Here is a 21,245-nt window from a genome sequence, read left to right on the forward strand (position 1 = left end):
CAGGACGGCTTTCAATATGGTCCAACACAGGTTCATAAACTTTCTTAAAATGTTAAGATTTTTTTAAAGCTAATCAGCTTTCATTAGTGTTAGTGTATTTTATCTGCAGCCCAAGACAATTCTTCTTCTTCCAATGTGGCCCAGGGAAGTCAAAAGATTGGACACCCCTGCTGTGTTTGGAGACCTGGTCTTTAAAAAGGTGATTAAGTTAAAATGAGGTAATAGGGTGGGACTTGATCTAATATGACTGATGTCCTTATAAAAAGGGGAAATTTGGAGACAGACACACTCACACGGGGAAAGCAGCACGTGAACGTGAAGGCAACCATTAGAGTGATGGGCCCACGACCAAGGAACGCCAAAGACTCCCAGCAAACCACCAGAAGCCAGCAGACAGGCCTGAACAGATTCTCCCTCCCAGCCCTCAGAAGGAACCAACCCTGCCGAAACCGTGGTCTCAGACTTCCAGTCTCCAGAACTGTAAGCCAATACAATTCTGGGACTTAAGAAGCCACCCGGTCTGTTACTTTGTTATGGCAGTCCTAGGAAACTAAGACAAAACACATCTCTAAAAATATAAATCCCTGGTCTCAAGAACTCAGGGTATGAAGAAGTATAAATCTGAATCTTGTCCAAGTGGCAAACCACTGCTCACAGCCCTGGTTCCTTCCTGCTCTGAGCGCTCTCAGCTCACAGCCGTCATGCATCCGAAGAGGTTGATATGTGTGAGAAAGACCGAAGGAAAACAATTGCTCATTTGATTCCCCGTAATCTTCAGTGATGTCCCCTATCTGTTTACCCATGACAAGAGCAAATCTTATTTCCTGACATCTTCACCTACTTAACCAATGAACCAGTTTGTGGCTATAAACAAGATATTTGCTCATTCCAGCCCAGACTCAGAGGTGAGCCTGACCACAGGCCATGTGTGCAGTGGTGTAGACGGGAAGATTCTGAACAGAACGAGAAGCCAACACCCCTCCAAATCCTCTCCAAATAAGGGTCTTCACACTTAAGATCCTTCATACTGTGGGGATGCCATCGCTGAAACGCATACACAAGCGGGGCACAGTGGTTCAGGCCTGTAATCTCAGCACTTTGGGAAGCCAAGCCAGGCAGACTGTCTGAGCCCAGGAGTTTGAGACCAGCCTGGGCAACATGGCGAAACCCTTTCTCTACAAAAACTACAAAAATTAGCCAGGTGTGGTGGCACGTGCCTGTAGTCCTAGCTACTTGGGAGGCTGAGGTAGGAGGATCACTTGAGCCCAGGAGGCGGAGGTTGCAGTGAGCAGAGATTGCACCACTGCACTCGAGCCTGGGTGACAGAGTGAGACCCTGTCTCAAAACAACAACAACAAAAACACATGCACACACTTCAGCGTAAGTTCAGAAAGCTCTTTCCAACATCCAAAAATTAACAATTTTGTTACTGGGTCTTTTTAGAGGGCATTTAGGAATGTCTGTCTCTTTAAAATATGTGGATGGATTCTGAAATACTATTGTAAATCCAGAAACTTGACTTGACTCCCAAATGTACATTTCACATTTTTGGAAACTGGGAATAATTTGTTCTTAAGTGCTGTCATATGCTAACCAGACAGATGCTTTCCCTCGGGATTCTTTTGAAAACTCTCATAACATTAGACCTTGACCTAAGAACCACTGTCAAATTTATCTTCCCTGATGGATTCATTTATAGAAACGCAAAGTTCAGACTTCTGTGTTTGACACTGAAATGCAAAATAAGCAAAACGTTTTTATTTGAGCACAATACCACCAAAGAATGGCAAGAACTCTTTTTTTTTTTTTTTTGAGACAGAGTCTCGCTCTGTTGCCCGGGCTAGAGTGCTGTGATGCAACCTCCTCCTCCTCCTGGGTTCAAGCGATTCTCCTGCCTCAGCCTCCCAAGTAACTAGGATTACAGGTGCACGCCACCACCCCCAGCTAGTTTTTGTATTTTTCGTAGAGACAGGGTTTCACCATGTTGTCCAGGCTGGTCTTGAACTCCTGACCTCAAGCGATCCACCTGCCTCAGCCTCCCAAAGTACTTGGATTACAGGCGTGAGCCACTGCTCCCGGCCAAGAATTCTTTCTTGTGGTGTTGTTTTCTAACTTTCTTGCATGTGGTGATTAAGTCAGATGCTGAAGAAGGGCCGACAGGGAGATAAAATGCATTTTCTGGGTGTTCTTGAAAAATTAACTTGCAGCATTATTTTAAACTTACACATAAAGAAAATAGGGGAACATATATGTGTTAATATAAAGACTGTTGATTTTTGGAAAAAAATATTTTCAGAAGATCATTGGTGTTCCTTGCTGAATTCTGAACTTAAATGCAATTTTCTAGCTCCTTAAATGCTAAGTATTAGAAAGTAATATTACACACTATAAAAAGTTTATAAAATACAGAAAATAATTATCCCAAATTTCATCACTCAGAAACAGCTTGGAATATTTCTTCTCTGTCTTACTCTCCTCTCAAGCCTCTCAAATTGCAATTATACTGGAAAGTTCATTGTTTTATTGTGGTGGTGTTGTTTTTTGATCTTGTGTCTTTCCTCCACTTATTATTACTTTGAAACCATTTTCTTGTTTCACCTATTTCTTTTCTAAAGCACAATCTATAACTGAGGACATAGTTTTATCTATAGAGGAGGACCCCAGAGAGAGTTTCCTTTCTCATTTCTTCTCTTTTGTCCTATTTAAACTTTTAACCGTGTGCATGTGTAACTTTTTCCATTTAAAAACTAATACTCCTAAAACATCATCTTCACAGACTGTGTAATTCCATCATATTCTACTTCATTTTCCACTCCTGGTCATGTAGATTTTTTTCCAATATTTTACCATAATCAATAAGCTAGGGTAAATACCCTTAACATAGATCTTCATCTGCATTGCTGATTATTTCCTTTGGCTGGATTCCTAGAACTAGAATGATTGGGTCAACCAATGAGAACTTTGAAAGGCTTTTACATCACTGGAGAAACAGAACAAGTTGGCATCAAGGTGTCCCCCCACCAGCAAAATGCACCTGAGCTCACCACACCCCTTCTCTGTCAGCCCCTCTTCCTTTCCTCTCTCACAGCATATCAGGAGGAGGATGAAGCAGTGGAGTTTCTGCATAATTGGGTCAAGCAAGTGTCCTGGGTCCTTGGATAAGGTTTGCTTACAAGGAGAAGGTGGGATTTTCATTACTGGCTCTTGGTGCCTGTCTGTGTCTCCCGGTTGCACATCCGCACATGTGCAGATTGGAAACATGGCACAATGAGACTGATGACAATCCAGAAAAATGCAAATGTGATATCATCTCAGCCGTCAGCCTTGCTTTGCAAGTAGCACACCCTCTTTGCCAACGGTCGAGTCAGGAGCCGTTCTCTTGGATAATTTCAGGGAAACTGTCTCATTGTTCACATTCACATCCTCCTCCTCCCAATCTTATTTCCATTCCCACCAGCAAAATGCACCTGAACCCATCTTGCCACACCTTTCATTTCTTCACTGAAAAGCTAAGCGGACTCTGCCACCTAATCCCTCTATTTTTCCTAATGGTGTGAAACAACAAAAACCCAAGGCATCGCTCCGGCTACACAAACCTCGTCATTTTGTACAGCTGGTGAAGAAGAGGCGGGGAGAACAGCATAGGATTGGAATCTGTGGGCTCCAGGCAGGACTTTGATGGTGACCAGGAGTGGAGTTCTGAAGGTAGAGCCAGGAGTCTCCACTCAGAGCCAATGGGGCTCCTCTCTGCTTCCTCCTCATAGGGCATTTTCTTCCCTCTGAAGTTTGCATCATCTAGGGGACCACAGTGAACCACCAGTGGTCCATGGAACATACTTTGCAAACCCTTGTGTCCAAGTCATTCTCAGAAAAGGAAGAAGAATCTTAAGTTCCCCACTGGAAAGAGATCCAGGCTGGGTGTGGTAGCTCACACCCATAATTCCAGCACTTTGGGATGCCAAGGCAGGAAGCCCACTTGAAGCCAGTAGTTCAAGACCAGCCTGGGCAACACAGCAAGACCCCATCTCTATTTACCAATATTTTTAAAATTAAATAAACTAAATTAAAGAAGGTGAGAATGGTCTGGAATATGCCAGAATCATCTTTCCCTTTGGCCTATATGTTTTACAGGCAACAAAGAAGCACAGGTGAGAGAAACTCAGTGAAGAAAAGGAAAGAGGAGAGTGAAGCGGGAACCATGTTATTTCCCTAATCTATTTGAGGAAACCGAGCCTTAGTGATGGCGAATAACTTGCCAAATATCACACAGTGAGGAAGTGGTTGAGCCACAGTTCTACCCTAAGTCTGGCTAACTCTAAAGCCAAGGCCACCACATAACACTGTACGTGCTAACCCTGCCGCTTAGGAACTAACGTCACGCTGCTCTCCAGGGTAGGAGGAGCACGTAGTGAACCTATTAACTCACCCGCATGACCTGGTCAGGGAATGTGCTTGGCCTGTTCTGCAGAGACACTCATTGTCAACTCCCTGGTTAAACCCTCCAGCATGCTACAATCCAAAGGCAGTGACGTGCATGTGAGCAATGAGGTGGATTCTCTGAAATTACCCAGGAGAACAGCTCCTGACTCAGCTGGTGAAAAGGAAGTGTGCTGCTTTCAAACAAAGGATGACTGACTAGCAGCCAGCTGAGCCCACAACTTGCACTGGTTGAATGGGCATTGCTCCCCCTCTGCGCCATCTCTCCCACCACTTATAAATGGGTGGATGGGCAACACACAGAGAGATACTCACTGTTAATCTCCCAGCAGTTTACACAAACGTCCGCTTGCATCACATGTCAAATTTCCTTCCCACACAAGCTGTGGTTTGCTGGTCACCACTCCTGGTCCTTTCCTCTTTCTCTTTAATGATAATAAGAATGTCGAGAGCTTTAGCAGAATGGGCACAGCTTGGGCTAATGGAATACAGTAAATGCAATTTCAGCGACATTAAATAGTTCAATGTTTAACAGTAAAGAAAGTGGGAAATTGAGTCAGTGAATGGCTAATTTGACCTGAATTATTCAGAAAACACTTTAATTTTTTTTTTTAATTTACAGAGGCTCAGACACAGAACAAATGCATGCACTGGTGTTAAATGCAGAGAAGAGAAGGTGTTATCTCCCAAAATGGATTCTGCTTTCTTTGGGGTTAGAAGGCCTCCTTTTTGAACTGACCTCAACCCTGCTGTTTTTCTCTCCTTTCCTGGCCATGAGGATCAGAAATCAGTGATGATTTCATAAGTAACTTCTCATGAAACCACATACCGCAGCGTGAGTCACACATGTAGCTCTGTGCACCTGCAGGCATATACGCCATTCTTTTTAAATCTGCCAGGATGGGATGATCAACTGGACCCAGTTTGCCTGGGATTTTCCTTATTTGTACTGAAAGTCTTGTATCCTGGGAAATCCCTCACTTCCAGGCATACTGGGGTGATTGACCATCCCACCCAGGAAATGAGGAAGAAGCAAGGGGTCCTTAATGTGTTGTTGTCCCTACCTGAAGCTGCCCCTTTCCCTCTCTGCGAAAGTAGGGAACCTGCAACCCTTGTGGGGCCTGATGCTCCCACCCAGCTGCATGGGGAGGACATTTATGTCAACTTGAGCAGAAAGTAGGGGATCTAAATTTATCTATTGAAATATGTTGTTACATCCCCAAACTAAGATGTCTGTATCTGCGTGTGCATTAAAACACATATAATTACACAAGGAATACATGATCACTAGATAAAAATAAAAAATAAAAATAAAAATAAGGGCAGGGTGCAGTGGCTCAAGCCTGTAATCCCAGCACTTTAGGAGGCCGAGGTGGGCCTAACGTCAGGAGTTCGAGACCAGCCTGGCCAACATGTTGAAACCCTGCCTCTACTAAAAATACAAAAAAAAAAAAAAAAATTAGCCACGTATGGTGACATGCACCTGTAATCCACAGTTACTAGGGAGGCTGAGGCAGGAAAATGGCTTCAACCCGGGAGGCGGAGATTGCAGTGAGCCAAGATCGCTCCATTGCACTCCAGACTGGGCAACAGGAGGGAAACTCCATCTCAAAAATAAATAAATAAATAATAAATATAATTTAAAAATAAATAAAAATAAGATGAAGGTGGGCGGCAAGGGGAGGGAGAGCATTAGGACAAACACCTGATGCATGTGGGGCTTAAAACCTAGATGATGGGTTGGCGGGTGCAGCAAACCACCATGGCACAATGCACCTATGTAACAAACCTGCACATTCTGCACATGTATCCCGGAACTTAAAGTAAAATTCAAAAAACTTAAAAAAAAATAAGATGAGAAGGTGAGAAAGAGGTCAAAGTTACTCATAATCCTACCGCCCAGCACTAACTAGTTTAAAACTAGTTAAAATTTTGAGAATTTTCCTGTGTACACTTATAGATTATAATGTAGGCATATAAATGGGTATACATAATAGTAAGTCCATTGCAGGAAAACATACAGAATAATGGTTTGACACTATTGCTCAGTCAACAGTGTGAGTATTTATCCAAGCCAATATGCATGTTTTCACAACATCATGTTAATGGCCACATAATATTCCATAATATGTGTATATCACAGTTAACCACATTGATTAGGTAGGACATTTAGGCTGCTTTTCATTTTTCACTGTTATAAACAGTGCTGAAACCAACAGGCTTGTTGCTATAATATTGAACACATCCTTACTTATTTTGTTACAGTGCATTCTCAAGAGTCAAACTATGGGTCAAACAGAATGAATTGGTTGGTCGGTTGGCTAGTTTTGAGACGGTATCACTGTGACCCAGGCTGGAGTGAGGTGGCGTGATCTCAGCTTGCTGCAGTCTCGACCTCCCTGGCTCAAGAGATCCTCCCACCTCAGCCTCCAGAGTAGCTGGGACTACAGGTGCACATCACCACACCCATCTAGTTTTTGTATTTTTTGTAGAGACGGGGTTTTGCCATATTACCCAGGCTGGTCTCAAACTCCTGGGCTTAAGTTATCCTCCCACCTCAGTCTCCTGAGTAGCTGGGACGACAGGTGCAGGCCACCATGCCCAGCTAATTTTTGGTATTTTTGTAGCATTGGTGGTCTCACCATCTTGTCCAGGCTGGTCCTGAACTCCTGGGCTCAAGAAATTTGTCCACCTTGGCCTCCCAAAGTTCTGGGATTATAGGTGTGAGCCACCACACCTGGCCCACTATCCCTGTTTTTTAGCATTCATGGTAAATGCCGCAGTCTAGACAAACAAATTACGACTTGAAAGAAGACGGGAGTTATTTCCTAATAGTAGGATAAAATTCTCTTTTCTGTGATTCCTCCTGGTTGCTCAAGAGATTATCTTCTAGATACACACAAACCAACACATGCATGCTTATGCACACACTTTAAAAAAAGCATCTTGATCAAATAAGAGTTTGCTAAATTTGTCCTCAGCATGGAGACTGCCATTAACAAGTTAGAAAAAACCTGCTGTTCTGCGTCTCACAGACCTCAGCTAAGGAAAGACCACCATTTTATGGACACCAATCCCAACAGCTATACTTTGTTATAAATTAGTGTCACATATTCCTGTTTAATTCTTATTGACTCCTCCTGTAACTTTTACTGTCTCATCACTTAGAGCGAATCTAAATCAGGGGCCCTGAACTTGCTCTGTTAAGGGCCAGATAGCACATACTGTAGGCTTTGTGGGCCATTACAGTCTCTATCACAACCACGACACTCTACAAGTTTAGTACACAAGCAGAGAGAGGCAATACATAAATGAATCAGTGTGGCTGTGTTCCAGTAAAAATTTATTTATAAAAAAAGATGCTAGGGCCGGGCGCGGTGGCTCAGGCCTGTAATCCCAGCACTTTGGGAGGCTGAGGCAGGTGATTACTTGAGGTCAGGGGTTCAAGACCAGCCTGGCCAACATGGTGAAACTCTGTCTCTACTAAAAATACAAAAATTAGCCAGGCATGGAAGTATAAGCCTGTAATCTCATCTCCTTGGGAGACTGAAGCAGGAGAATCACTTGAACCCAGGAGGCAGAGTTTGCAGTAAGTCGAGATCATGTCATTGCACTCCAGCCTGGGTGACAGAGCAAGACTCAGTCTCAAAACAACAACAACAACAACAAACAAACAAAAACAGAAAGAAAAACAAAAAAAGCGGTGGGCACAGAATGTAGCCCTCAGGCTGGAATTTGCTGATGTAAATCACCTGGGGTTTGTTACAAAGCAGATTAGTAGGCCCCACCCCCAAATTTCTGATTCATGAGGTCTTGGGAATAGGTCCAAGAATCTGAATTTATAGAACTTTCTAGGCAATGCTGATGCTGTTGGTTGGTGGGCTGGAGGGGGATGCAGGGGGGATTACATTTTGGAAACGACTGCTATGGGGTGGTCCCATAAACCCATACTTAATAAATCATCATATTCATACAAATCACAACATTTTTCTCCTGAGCGACTGAAGCGCTTGTGTACACCTCTCCACTTCGGCTTCTTCAGAAGGTTAGAATGATCAGCTTTTGTATCAGTCCAGCTATCTGGTAAAAGTCAGTGGAATCCCTCTAGCTAGTGTGTAAAGGAAGGGCTTTATTAATGTAGTTAGGGTACTCACAAACTCCTTGGAAAAAGAGGGAGGAATATTTTCCTGGGTCATCTTCCAGGAGCAGCCCCCAGAATGCCATTGCAGAGCTGACCTGATGGCGTGCACCCAATCCCTCCCGCTTCCTCCAAGCCCAAGTCCTAGTCAAAATCTTGCACCAAGAGGGTCTGACTTTCAAAACTGAAGTTGAGTGTCTGAGCTGTGGAGTTAAGGGAGGCTGGAAAATGCAAATTTGGGGATTTGATATGGGGAAGGCAGGCAACTACACAATGATAAACGTGGGGCAACAAATGTTCAGGTTTGGGGCAGCCACTGTCCATACAATTCCACTACTGGCAAAGAAAAGGTACAGTGAGAAGTAGAAAGTTACAAAGCAATAAAGTCCAGCTCTCTGGAATTCATTTCAAAATAATGTAGTTGGAATGGACAAAAATGTGGTGGAATAGATGAGGCAGTATTCTTTGAGACAGGGTCTCAGTCTCACTGTTTCCCAGGCTGGAAACCAGTAATGCCATGAAAGCTCACTGCTGCAACCTCAAACTCCTAGGCTCAAGTGATCCTCCTGCCTCAGTCTCCCAAGTAGCTGGGACTACAGGTGCACACCACCACACCAGGCTAAATTAAAAAAAAAAATTTTAGGCTGGGTGCGGCGGCTCACGCCTGTAATCCCAGCATTTTGGGAGGCCGAGGCGGGTTGATCATGAGGTCAGGAGATCGAGACCATCCTGGCTAACACGGTGAAACCCCATCTCTACTAAAAATACAAAAAATTAGCCGGGCATGGTGGCAGGTGCCTACAGTGCCAGCTACTCAGGAGGCTGAGGCTGGAGAATGGCTTGAACCCAGGAGGCGGAGTTTGCAGTGAGCCAAGATCACACCACTGCACTCCAGCCTGGGCTACAGAGCAAGACTCTGTCTCAAAAAAAAAAGAAAAAAAAATTATAGAGACAGGGCCTTGCTTTGTTGTCCTGGCTGGTCTTGAACTCCTGGATTCAAGCAGTTCTCCCACCTCACCCTCCCAAAGTGCTAGGATTACAGGCATGAACCACTGTGCCAAGCATGAAGCAGTATTCTTCCCCCCCCCCTTTTTTTTAACATGGACCATGCAAAACTCTGTATCATTTCAATTTTAGTATATGTGCTGCCAAAGTGAGCATCATGAGGCAGTATTGATTATGAGTTGATGATTGCTGAGGCTGGATACTGAGTACAAGGCGGTTCATTGCACTGTTCTCTCTTCTTTGGTATATGTTTAAATTTTTCCTTAATAAAGAGATAAAAATTTATAAGGCATCAAAAGCAGAAAGAAAAAGAATGGAGATAAACATCGATTTCTGACCCCTAGATGGTATGCTTTCTCTTGTTACGGTATGCTTTCTTTAGGGAGCATATACCATGTAATAAGAGATCTTTGGATGGAAGTTACCGTCAGAGCACAGCCATTGTTTTAGCAACATTCCAAAAGGAATAAAAGAAGTAATATTTTTCACTGAAAGTAGATCAAGATAAGGGATTATTACCACAGTCATTGACTTTGCTTCCCCCTGACAAATGTGCAGTGACCACTTGTTACATTCAATGGAGCGATAAAAGCTCTGTTTGGCTGGGCTTTTCTAGGGTTATCAGCAAATAAAAAATGCAGGGCCCCAGTTAAAATTAAATTTCAGATAAATAGCAAATACATTTTTTTAGTATACTTATGTCCCATGCAATATTGAGGAAATGCCTATGTTAAAAATTTATTTGTTGTTTACCTGAAGTTCACACTAAGGTAGATATTCCATATTTTATCTGGTAACCCTACTTTTATGACTTCCAAAATTTAGGATATTCCATCCTCCCCACTTTTCTCCAATGCATTCCATGTCTTAGTTCACCCTAAAGTGACTAGACTGGACTCTTGTAATTATGACTCTTCGGGCATCTCATCATTCACTTTCTCTATGTTTCTAGAAAGACTTTCTCCTAGACCTTAGATAGGTTCAAGGGTGGACTTTCTGTCCGACCTTCTGGCCCCTGAAGGGAAATGGGGAAGGAGAGAATCCATTTGCCTAAGTGTTCCCAAGCAGGTGCCTACTTTCTAAGATGAGGAGCCCAGATGTAGGTGCTCATCCATTTCTTTCAATATCCTTTCAACACAGCAGAGATTAAGACCCCCAAGAAGTACAGATCATTCCTGCTGTTGCATCTTTTACACAGATATGGACTTCAAAGGAAACAAAGGAAGAATGATTTCACGCCAGAAAGCAGGAGATACCTTCTCATCCAGCTTAACTCTCATTTTGTCAATGTCATTTTCAGAATATTAACACCAGATGATCAAGTTTCCATGGCAGAGAAGCCCTTCTGTCTTTTCCTGCCTACTGGTGACTTGGCAACTCATTAGCATCTCTACTGGACGTGAGCCAGAGGAAGGAAGTGATAAAACACCATGAGTCAACATGTTACTTGCCAGAAGTTCTGGTAAAAGGAGTAAGAGGAAAACAAGAAAAACAAAGAAAACAAGAGTCTTAGGACATTGTGAGGGTCTCCATTCTCCTTCCCCTCTAAACCAGGCTCATAGTGGACCTCGCCTGATGGAAGGTTCTAGAGAGAGACTAAATTTCACTTCCTGGAGTCGTAAGAAGTATCTACCATTCATGCTTTCCATTCTACTCTGAGGTTAAACAAATATTAGAGTTCTAATGGGGTGGGGGGATACAGTGACTTTAAAAGTTGGCTGCAGGGTCCAGATGGACTAAGATGAAGGCAGAATTCTTCATACAGAGAGAACAACTTTTGTTCAGAAAAACAATATTAATGGGTTTATTTGGTCTTCCAGTGCAGGCTAATGAGAAGTCTAGACATAGAATAATTAAATTGCTTGTTTTTCATAAGAAATGGGAGTTGTGGGGGTTCCCTCTCTTGGCTTTGGAGCACCCCTCCCTTTGTCTCTGTACAGGGGAGCGTCTTTCTTTCTTGCCCCTTCTTTCTTGCCTATTAAACTCCCTGCTCCTTAAAACAAACAAACAAACAAAAACCAAAAAAAAAAAAAAAAAAAAAAACAACAAAAGAAGAAGAAGAAGAAAGGAAGAAATGGGAGTTGTTTTAAGTGTTCCCTTTAGGTAGGGAAGACAAGAATTCTGAGAGCCATAGAAAGAAAGAGAGTGAAGAAATGGGTAGCAGAGGGGAAGAGGGATCCCAGGGAACATATCAGGGGAAGGATGGCCGGAGACAAAATGGCTGAGCTGGCAAGGCCTGAGGGATTCCAGCATCCACTTTAAAAAAATAATAATTTATTGTGGGAAATTTCAAGTATGTACAAAAGCAACCAGACTAGTATAAAGAACCTCAATGCACCCTTGGCAGCTTCAACAATTATTAATGCACAGCCAATCTTGTTTCATCTAAAATGCCCCACTCACTCACCTTTCTCCCATGGATTATCTTGAAAGAATCTCCAGTGATATTGTTTGGCTCTGTGTCCCCACCCAAATCTCATCTCAAATTGTAATCCCCATGTGTCAACAGAGGGTCCTGGTGGGAGGTGATTGGATCACAGGGGTGGTTTCCTTCAGGCTGTTCTCATGACAGTGAGTGGGTTCTCACGAGATCTGATGGTCTTTATAAATGACAGATGTCCCTGCTTTCTCTCTCACCTGCTGCCATGTAAGACGTGCCTTGCTTCCCCTTCACCTTCCACCATGATTGTTAAGTTTCCTGAGGCCTCCCCAGCCATGAGGAACTGTGAGTCAATTAAACCTCTTTTGTTTATAAATTACCCAGTCTCAAGTAGTATCTTTATAGCAGTGTGAGACTGGACTAATAAATCCAGATAGCATATTTTGTCAGTGAACATTTCAGTATAGCATTAAATCTTAAGTAGTAGCCAATTCTGGGCTGTGCTGTCTGCCCCATTCTTTGCACCGCTGCTCCCCACCCCCCATTTAGCTGATATCTGCGCTAAATGCTTGTTCCTGCAGGAGCCGAGTGAGTGGTGCCTTGGGGGAGGGGCAAATGAAGAAGTGGCCAAGGTCCACACTGGTGACGATTCCACACACAGAGCTCTGAGCTGCTAGAACCCAAAGACACATCTAGAAAACAAGAGACAATGGGGAAAAAGGCAACAGCAAGGTGGAATGGGTGAACATGAACCTTGTGAAAACCTGCAGGAAAATCAGGGCAGGGGTGCTGCACTTCACAAAGGTGTGCAGTGTGGCCTCAGGAACTGGAGAAGTGTCAGGGCCTCTCTGCCTCATCTCCTCTAGGCAGCCTAGCATATGTGCTGTTCATGTCTCTGTCTGCTAACTGGTTCTTACTGCCAGGCTGCAAGGAGAAATGTCACTGTCACTCAGAGGGCAGACTCATCACAAGCCATCCTGTCAGGACATCACATGAACATGGACAACAGAGGCTCCTAGACACTGGCAGGGCACATCTAGTCAGGCTACTTGGGTTATACAGTTGAGAAAGTAAATGGACTTTGATCTGAGGAATGCAAGTCCTCTTAAATTATCAGGCCCAGGGAGATATTAAAATGAGACAGCAATCACGTCCTACTCCCCTCTTAAAACTGCTTTCTATTACCACAAGTAGCTGTAAAGTAACCTAATAATGCCACATCAAACACTATAACCACACCCTATAGCCTAACAATGTACAGCCAATCACTAATCAATGTTATTCCTGTAAGCCAGCTCCTGACAAACAACTTTATATCAGCCTACTCCCTGTCACTCAAACTTTTTTTTTTTTTTTTTTGTCTTTAAAAACCTGCTTGTGGGCCAAGCATAGTGGCTCACACCTGTAATCACAGCACTTTGAGAGGCCAAGGCTGGAGGACTGCTGGAGCCTAGGTGTTCAAGACCAGCCTGGGCAACATGGCAAAATCTTGTGTCTACAAAAAAATACAAAAATTACCCAGGCCTGGTGGTGTGCACCTGCAGTCTTAGCTACTCTGGAGGCTGAGGTGGGAGGATCATCTGAGCCTGGGGAGGTCAAGGCTGCAGTGAGCCATGATCCACCGCACTCCAGCCTGGATGACAGTGAGACCTTGTCTCAAAAAACAAACAAACCTGCTCGTAACAAAGATCCAGTGGAATTCATATCCAAGGCTACTTGCGGGCTGAGTCTTCCCAGCAGCTGTGTCCTCACTTTGGCTAAACTATTCCAATTATATTTTAGGCCTCAGCTTCTTTCTTTTGGATCGACACAGTCATTTGAACTTTAGCAAGTTCCTCTTTTTTGCTAGCCCATTCTGGACACATTTTAAATGAGAGTCACAACCAACATTTTTGCATTATTCAAAATACCTTTAAGAAACCAGGAACCCTTCACATGTATTTGTTTTCTTCTTTAGAACAATGCATTTGTTTAGGGAAAATGAAAACAGTCTATAGCTGAACTCATGTTAGTGTTTTCCAGAATCAAATGCTCACAGGAACTCAAAGCTCTTCTCCGGAGATCAGGGCTTACCCTTGCCTTCAGAGCTTCATCTTCTGCTCTCAACATCTGCTACTCCTCCCCATTGTTCCACCCTTTTACCAAAGGCCTGCTGTCAGCAATTTTCAGTAAATAGCCTTTTTTACAAAAGTGTCATTTCTTTCTCATATTAAAATTCCCTAATAAATCTTTTTTCCCCTCCCTATGAGTTTTCTGACACCCATAAAGAATTTTCCTTTCAACATCCTGTCTTCTTGCCTTCTCCACTCAAAGCTTCACTTGACACCTGCCTTCCAGGTAAGACAACACCCCTTAGAGCTCATAATCTTGCCAGGTTAGTCTTTACATTTTTTTATCCTGATAAAATCTTTGCTCACTCAGCACTAGTAGCGATTCTCTCCTCTGAGAATTGAGGTTTGTGTACTTGTTAATGATCCCATAATGCCCCTGTAGTCTCTGTAGGAAAAGGGCCCCACAAAAAAAAAAAAGAGAAAAAAGATAATCTTCTCTTACAGTTTTGGTTCTCAGACTTTGAGCATGCAGCAGATACCTGGAAGGCTTTGTTGTAACAAAGTCTGCTGGACCCCACCCTGGAGTCACTGATTCAGCAGGTCTGGGTGGACCTGAGAATATGCATTTATATGCACAGATGAAAATGACTTGGTGTCTGGCTTCCACAAGGCTGCAGTCTAATGGATAAAACCCTCTTTTGATCTGGGTAGCACTTCAGAATTTGAAAATCTCTGTCATATTGATTAGACTTAAAAAACACCCTCACAACAGTGTGAGGGGAAGCAGAGCCTGCACTTTGGGTTAGAAAACTTGAGTTTGAATTCCAACCTTACCAAGTATTAGCTCTATGGTTATGGTTAAGTTGCTTAAACTCTCAAAACCTGAATTATCTGTGAAATGGGAATACTACTCTCCCAGGTAGGTAATACTTGTATTTGTAAAAATACTGTATGAGCTAAAAAAAAAAAAAAGCTATACAGATGCCTAATTAGGAAAAACACAGGGCAGCAGGGCAGGGGTGGTAGCTCACACTTGTATTCCCAGCATTTTGGAAGGCCAAAGTGGGTGGATTGCTTGAGGTCAGGAGTTCAGGATCAGGCTGACCAACATGGTGAAACCTTGTCTCTACTAAAAATACAAAAATTAGCCAGGTGTGGTGGCGCATGCATGTAGTCCCAGCTACACGGGAGGCTGAGGCAGGAGAATCACTTGAACCCAGGAGGTGGAGGTTGCAGTGAGCCGAGATCACGCCACTGCATTCCAGCCTGGCTGACAAAGCGAGACTCTGTCTCAAAAGAAAAAGAAAAAAGAAAAAAAGATAGGCTGGATCAGTGTCACAAAGACCACGACAGTATTATGGGAACACAGGAAGAAAGCAGCGCATTCCCCTGGCATAAACAAAGGTTGGATGGGGTTGTTGTTGGGGCTCAGAAAAAAATTCCCCAAATATGCTGCTTTGGACTTCAAACTGAGAGTACCTGGGGAGTGGCCAATGCAGAGAAGACCTTTCTCTAGTCCTCTCTTTTCTGACTAAGGGAAGTTCCTCCAGAGGAATGCAATCATCAGCCAGGGAAGCTTAACTCAGGAAAACAGACTAACGGTCTGACCTCTTGCTCAGAGAGACTTTTACCACAGGCTACCAATGTATTCCTCTGAGGGCTGCTGCCTGAGACACTTTCTCTGCATTATAAGCAGATAAAGCAGCCTTTGTTCACAGTGCATTTCTGCCCCTCTGTCTCCCACATCTCATCACCACCACCCCCCAGGAGCCCCCAGCCCCTATTTTTTTCTGTGGGGTATAAAAGCGTCAGTCACCTGGTCCTCCCCTGAGTCATAGTTTGTGCGGCTCCTGTGCGCATGGGCACACGATACATTTGTATGCCTTTTCTCCTGTTAACCTATCTATTGTCAGTTTCTTCCAGAGACTCAAATTATTGAACCTTCAGAAGGTAAAAGGAAAGTTCCCTTTGCCTCTACATAGGTTTCATGAAACAGGTGGAATTTTTGCTGGGCCCTGAAGGTTTTCAACAGGCAGGGAATTAAGCAGGGAAGGAATGTGGCAGGGAAATGCATGTCACATTTAAGAACTGGAGAACATGAGAAAATTATTAATCTGATGATATGGCTGAAAAAGAAGTGTAAAACCACAGAAAGCTTTGAATACCAGGAAAAGGAGTTTCAGCATACTTCAGTAGGTAATGGGTAGCTAATAAACGTTCTGACCAGCAGATAAGTAACACTGGTATGCGTATGAGGTAGATTGGAAGGGGAAGAGCATGGAGGCAGTGCAAGCTGTGAAGTCCACATTCTTTAACAGCTATCTCTACCTCACCTTTGGTTTTATTCCCATGTCCCCACCTTCCACTGGTGTGGCCTTATAATAAATCTCTATCTTCTAAATCATCAACTCTGCCCCAGAGAGCTCCTTCAAAGGTGGGGCAGCTCTCCTGTGGCCCTAGCCCTGCCTTCTGCAGCACTACAGGAGAACACACATCCCCGCTTCCCCCTAAAGATTCGTGGCAGCCCTCTTGTCCTCATTCAGATTTCTCTTCTTATTAAATATGCCCGGTTTTTCAGCCATTTCTCACTGAAGTGGCTTTTCCACCATTCTAGTTACCCTTCTCTGGATATTATGTAGTTTCTCCCACAGAAAGAGAAGCACATGGTATTACCAAAGGCAGTGGATAATTTAAACAAACAAACTCTTGATGGGCAAATAAGAACTTAATCCCCCACCTGCCTCTTTTCCTTACTGGGTAACTTTATTGGGAGTACTTGAGAGAAAGTCAAGTTCAAGGCCCAGGTGAGTTCTCACTTGTCTATGGTATCATTTACACGTTGGCACCTTGGTCATATTTAAATCCTTCATCTCATTCTGACTTGGGTTTGCTTTGACTTACAGATGAACCCTAGATGTTGTATATCTTTCCCTCAGGGAATGTTATGGATGCCAGTCCTGTAATTTATACCCTCTCTTCTGTACCGTAGTTTTAGGGGACAAAACTGTGTATACACGGCTTGCTTGTATTTTTTCCTTCAGATTTTCTTTTTTCTGGCTGGGCACAGTGGCTCACACCTGTAATCCCAACACTTTGGGAGGCTGAGGTAGGAGGACCACTTGAGCCCAGGGGTTTGAGACCAGCTTGGGCACTAAGTGAGCCCTCGTCTCTACAAAACAACAGCAGCAGCAAAAATTAGCTGGGCATGGAGGAATACACCCGTGGTCCCAAGCTACTTGCGAGGCTGAGGCAGGAGGATCACTTGGACCCAGGAGACTGAGGCTGCAGTGAGCCATGATTGCATGATTGTGCCACTGCACTCCAGCCTGGGTGACACAATGAGACCCTGTCTCCAAAAAAAAGCCAAGTGCAGTGACTTACCCCTGTAATCCCAACACTTTGAGAGGCTGAGGCAGGAGGATGGCTTGAGCCCAAGAGTTCAAAACCAGCCTCGGCATATGGCAAGACCTTGTCTCTATAAAAAATAATAAAAAAAATTTTTTTAAAGATTATTTTCCTCTTTCACTATAATAGTTAACCTAATAGTTAACCTCCGGGTGATCATTACATTTTATTTGTTCAGTTCATGTTCACTTTCCCTGAGCCTGAAGGGTTAACCTGTCTGTGGTTGATGTGTGCACACCGTGGGGATTCTTTGTGGCTTTCCTAAGCCCCCTGTAAGTCTCTTTAGAAGCAACAACAACAACAAAATGCATGGCTAATAGATTTCCACTACTAATAATAGGGTCAGTGCTATTCCATGTAAAGACCATGTTCATAATGAAAATAAAGCATTGCAAAAAAAAAAAAAGGCATGTTCAGCATGTGATATTAACCTAATGTTTACATGGAGGCTCTCAAAAGTGAATGTCTTTAGCTGTGTTCTTACCATTGTACACAAACTCCTCGGTAATCTCTCATCACTCTCCAAACCCTGAAAATATTTCCCAATACATGTCTCCCTCATTTCCTCATAGTATATAACACATGTATCCAAGGAAAACTAAGGAGAGACTGGGTTTTCGCTTTGTGTGGGAACGCATTTCACTTTGCTTGCAAAACTAAAAGGTCTGTCTGGGCTCAGCTGATAAGATGTTTTGGTTTGATAAGATTTTTCTTCTGTGTTGCTTGGTGTGGAGACATACTCAGATTCATTTAGAAAACATTTTTTATTGACTGTGACTCATTAGAAAGAATGTCATGTGCTGGCATTTCATCACCGAACAGGGAATCTTGGCCATATAGGGCCTTTGGCTCGGATACGATTCAGGAAAGGAATAATGGGCTTCCACGGGACCAGAGGAATGCAAGTAAACACGTGGTGCCCAGCACTCTTCTGTGTCACCTCACTGTGGCGCTGGTGGGAGCAGGCTTGCTCTTGTGACACCGAAGATTAAGACCACACCAGACCACACCAGGAGATACTGCTTTTCCCTTAGAAGGACTGACAACCTAAGAGGACGATGTGCTCTATTAATTAAGGTTTTAGGAATTTAGAAATTTTTAAAAAGGAAATATGACAGGAAGTTCCCATATAAATGCAGGCACAATAAATATAAAGTACCGGCTGGGCGCAGTGGCTCACGCCTGTAACCCCAGCAACTTTGGAAGCCCAAGACGGGAGGATCACTTGAGTCCAGGAGTTTGAGACCAGCCTGGGCAACAAAGTGAGACCTCAGCTCTACAAAAAATTAGCTGGGCATAATAGTATGTACCTGTAGTCTCAGCTACTCAGGAGACTGAGGCCAGAGAATTGCTTGAGCCCAGGAGGTCAAGGCTGCAGTGAGCCAAGTTCTTGCCACTGCACTCCAGCCTGGGTGACAGAGCAAGACCTTGTCTCAAAAATAAAAACTTAAATTTAAATTTAAAAATATGGATCAGGTGCAGTGGTTCACGCCTGTAATCCCAGCACTTTGGGAGGCTGAGGAGGGCAGATCACTTGAGGTCAGGAGTTCAAGTCCAGCCTGGCCAACATGGTGAAACTCTGTCTCTACTGAAAAAAAAAAAAAAATTAGCCAGGCATGGTGGCGGGTGCCTGTAATCCAGGCTACTCGGGAGGCTGACGCAGGAGAATCACTTGAACCTGGGAGGCGGAGGTTGCAGTGAGCCGAGATTGCACCACCGTACTCCAGTATGGGCAAGAGAGCAAGACTATGTCTCAAAAAAACAAAAACGAAAAAATAACACACACAAAAAAGTATGGCTGGGTGCGGTGGCTTATACACCTGTAATCTCAGCACTTTGGGAGGCCAAGGCAGGAAGACTGCTTGAGCCTGTGAGTTCAAGACCAGTTTGGGCAACATAGCAAGACCTCCTCTGTAAGGATAAAAATTAAAAAATAAATTTTAAAAATAATAAAATTTTTGTAAAGTGCAATGTTTACTTAGTCATGGTCTTTTATAAGGTATTTTATAGGGTTTGGCTTTTTTATGAAGTTAGTTGTGAATAAGTAAAAGACCCTAAACAAAAGGTGTACTGGATTCTACGTAGTTTCATGTCAGTCTTTAGAGTGCTGATTGCATAGAGAAAGATTAATTGAAATATGTTTAAGCCTATTTAAGAAATAAGAGGCTTTCTAATATCAGAAGAATATAATTATTTCATACCAGAAGAATATAATTATTTCATACCAGGAGAATATAATTTTTCAGCGACATTTTAAAAATATTTTTCACCCTCCTGCACACTGACTCAGCAACATTTTTTAAAGCCTGAGTTAATGCCTCTTCAAAACAATATTTGAATATGGAATGGTTAAAAATTGAACTTGAAAACTCACCAAAATTCTACCTGTTATTTTATGAAAATCTTACTTCACTGATTTCCTTTACAATGCTCTATTTGCTAACCTGTCCATCAGTAACCTCCCCCCAGACACCCCCAACTGTATCTTCTCTCACGCTTACCCTTCTTGGAAGTATTGGGGATCATAAGTTGAGATACTTTACTAAGAGTGGACAATATCCTTCAATAAAGAAGTCTCCTCTTCAATAACAAATAGCGTCTTGCATGTTTGGGACGATTTGACAAATGAATGCTACTATGTGGTGGTTAAGATACTGCCTTCTGCAAAGATAAATAATGTTGATTCACTGCGCTTCCAAAATCAAGGACAAAGCCGAAGGCATGAGGCCAGGTGATAAAGTTTATGGCTGAGAAGGCAACCAAGATTCAAACTGACTGACAGCAGAAGCCAGATGAAGGATTATGCATTTGTTCCCTGATGAGTGTGGTGAATAAAAATAAAAAAATCCTGAAGGCCAGCAGAGTAGAAGAGGGGTGTAAATTAAAGAAAATCACAGAGTGAAAATACAGTGAGCAGCTAGACCACAAAATGTTTTTGTACTTCAGAGGAGGCCGAGAGACGCATCCCGGCAGGTGTTGCTGAAGGAAGGGGTGCAAGGCTGAGGAGGTCCTCAAGACTAAGTCAAGACTTGCAGTTCACCCGAGCACACTCGGTGCTGACCCTGACCCTGACCCTGACCCTCTGCTTCTCTCTCTGGGGCTGCTTCTGTCGGGAGTGGGGTGGGGGGTCACTCTGTTCCTTAGCACAGTGGCATCAGCTGAAGGGCAGAGCGCATGTCAAGATGAAGCTCTGGTGAAGAATTGATCAAAAATAGTGGCGGAGTGAGATGGAGATTTAAATCAAACGGCTGATTTATGAAGGCTTCAAAGATTTTTTTTTTTTTTTTTTTAAAGAAAGAACATAGATTAATTGTTTCTGAGGGCTGGAGGGGACAGAGATAGAGGCGGCAACGGAAGGATCCTTCAGGTTTCTTCTTGAGGTGATTAAATGTTCTGAAATTGCGTGTTACAGCTCTTTTGGAATTTGTCTAGCAGGTTTTCTGGTTTTCACTGCAAAACCCCCACAGTAAAAAACAGAAAGAAAAAATTATCCTAAAATTGGCTGTGGTAATGGTTGCGCATATGCTGTGAATAGGCTTTCAAATATTGAAATGTACACTTCAAATGAGTGAACTGTATGGTATGGGAATTATATATCAATAAAGCTTTTTAAAATAATAACAAAAACCTTCAGGCCACCAGAAAGGACCGTCAATGTGGTATGAAAACAAGACTCAACACGGCAACCTCACAGGGCTATGAGGTAAAACCAAAGGTCACTGATCACCCAAAAGGAAAGCTATTGTCAAACGCTAGGGAAAGAACTACAGGAAAACTAAATCATGGTATTCTGTATTTCATTTCCACTTAGGAGAATTCTGCCTCTCTG

General features: G+C 43.2%; 1 non-coding gene across 1 annotated transcript; it reads left to right on the forward strand.

Annotated features, from left to right (window-relative positions):
* Nucleotides 1-20,817: 20,817 nt before the first annotated feature.
* LOC115935674 (U7 small nuclear RNA) lies at nt 20,818-20,879 on the forward strand. The gene has a single exon (XR_004071294.1). It is a non-coding gene; the product is annotated as a U7 small nuclear RNA (small nuclear RNA).
* The last annotated feature ends 366 nt before the right edge of the window (nt 20,880-21,245 follow it).

Source organism: Gorilla gorilla, chromosome 7 (genome assembly GCF_029281585.2).
Source record: "Gorilla gorilla gorilla isolate KB3781 chromosome 7, NHGRI_mGorGor1-v2.1_pri, whole genome shotgun sequence".
Classification (NCBI taxonomy): Eukaryota; Metazoa; Chordata; class Mammalia; order Primates; family Hominidae; genus Gorilla; species Gorilla gorilla.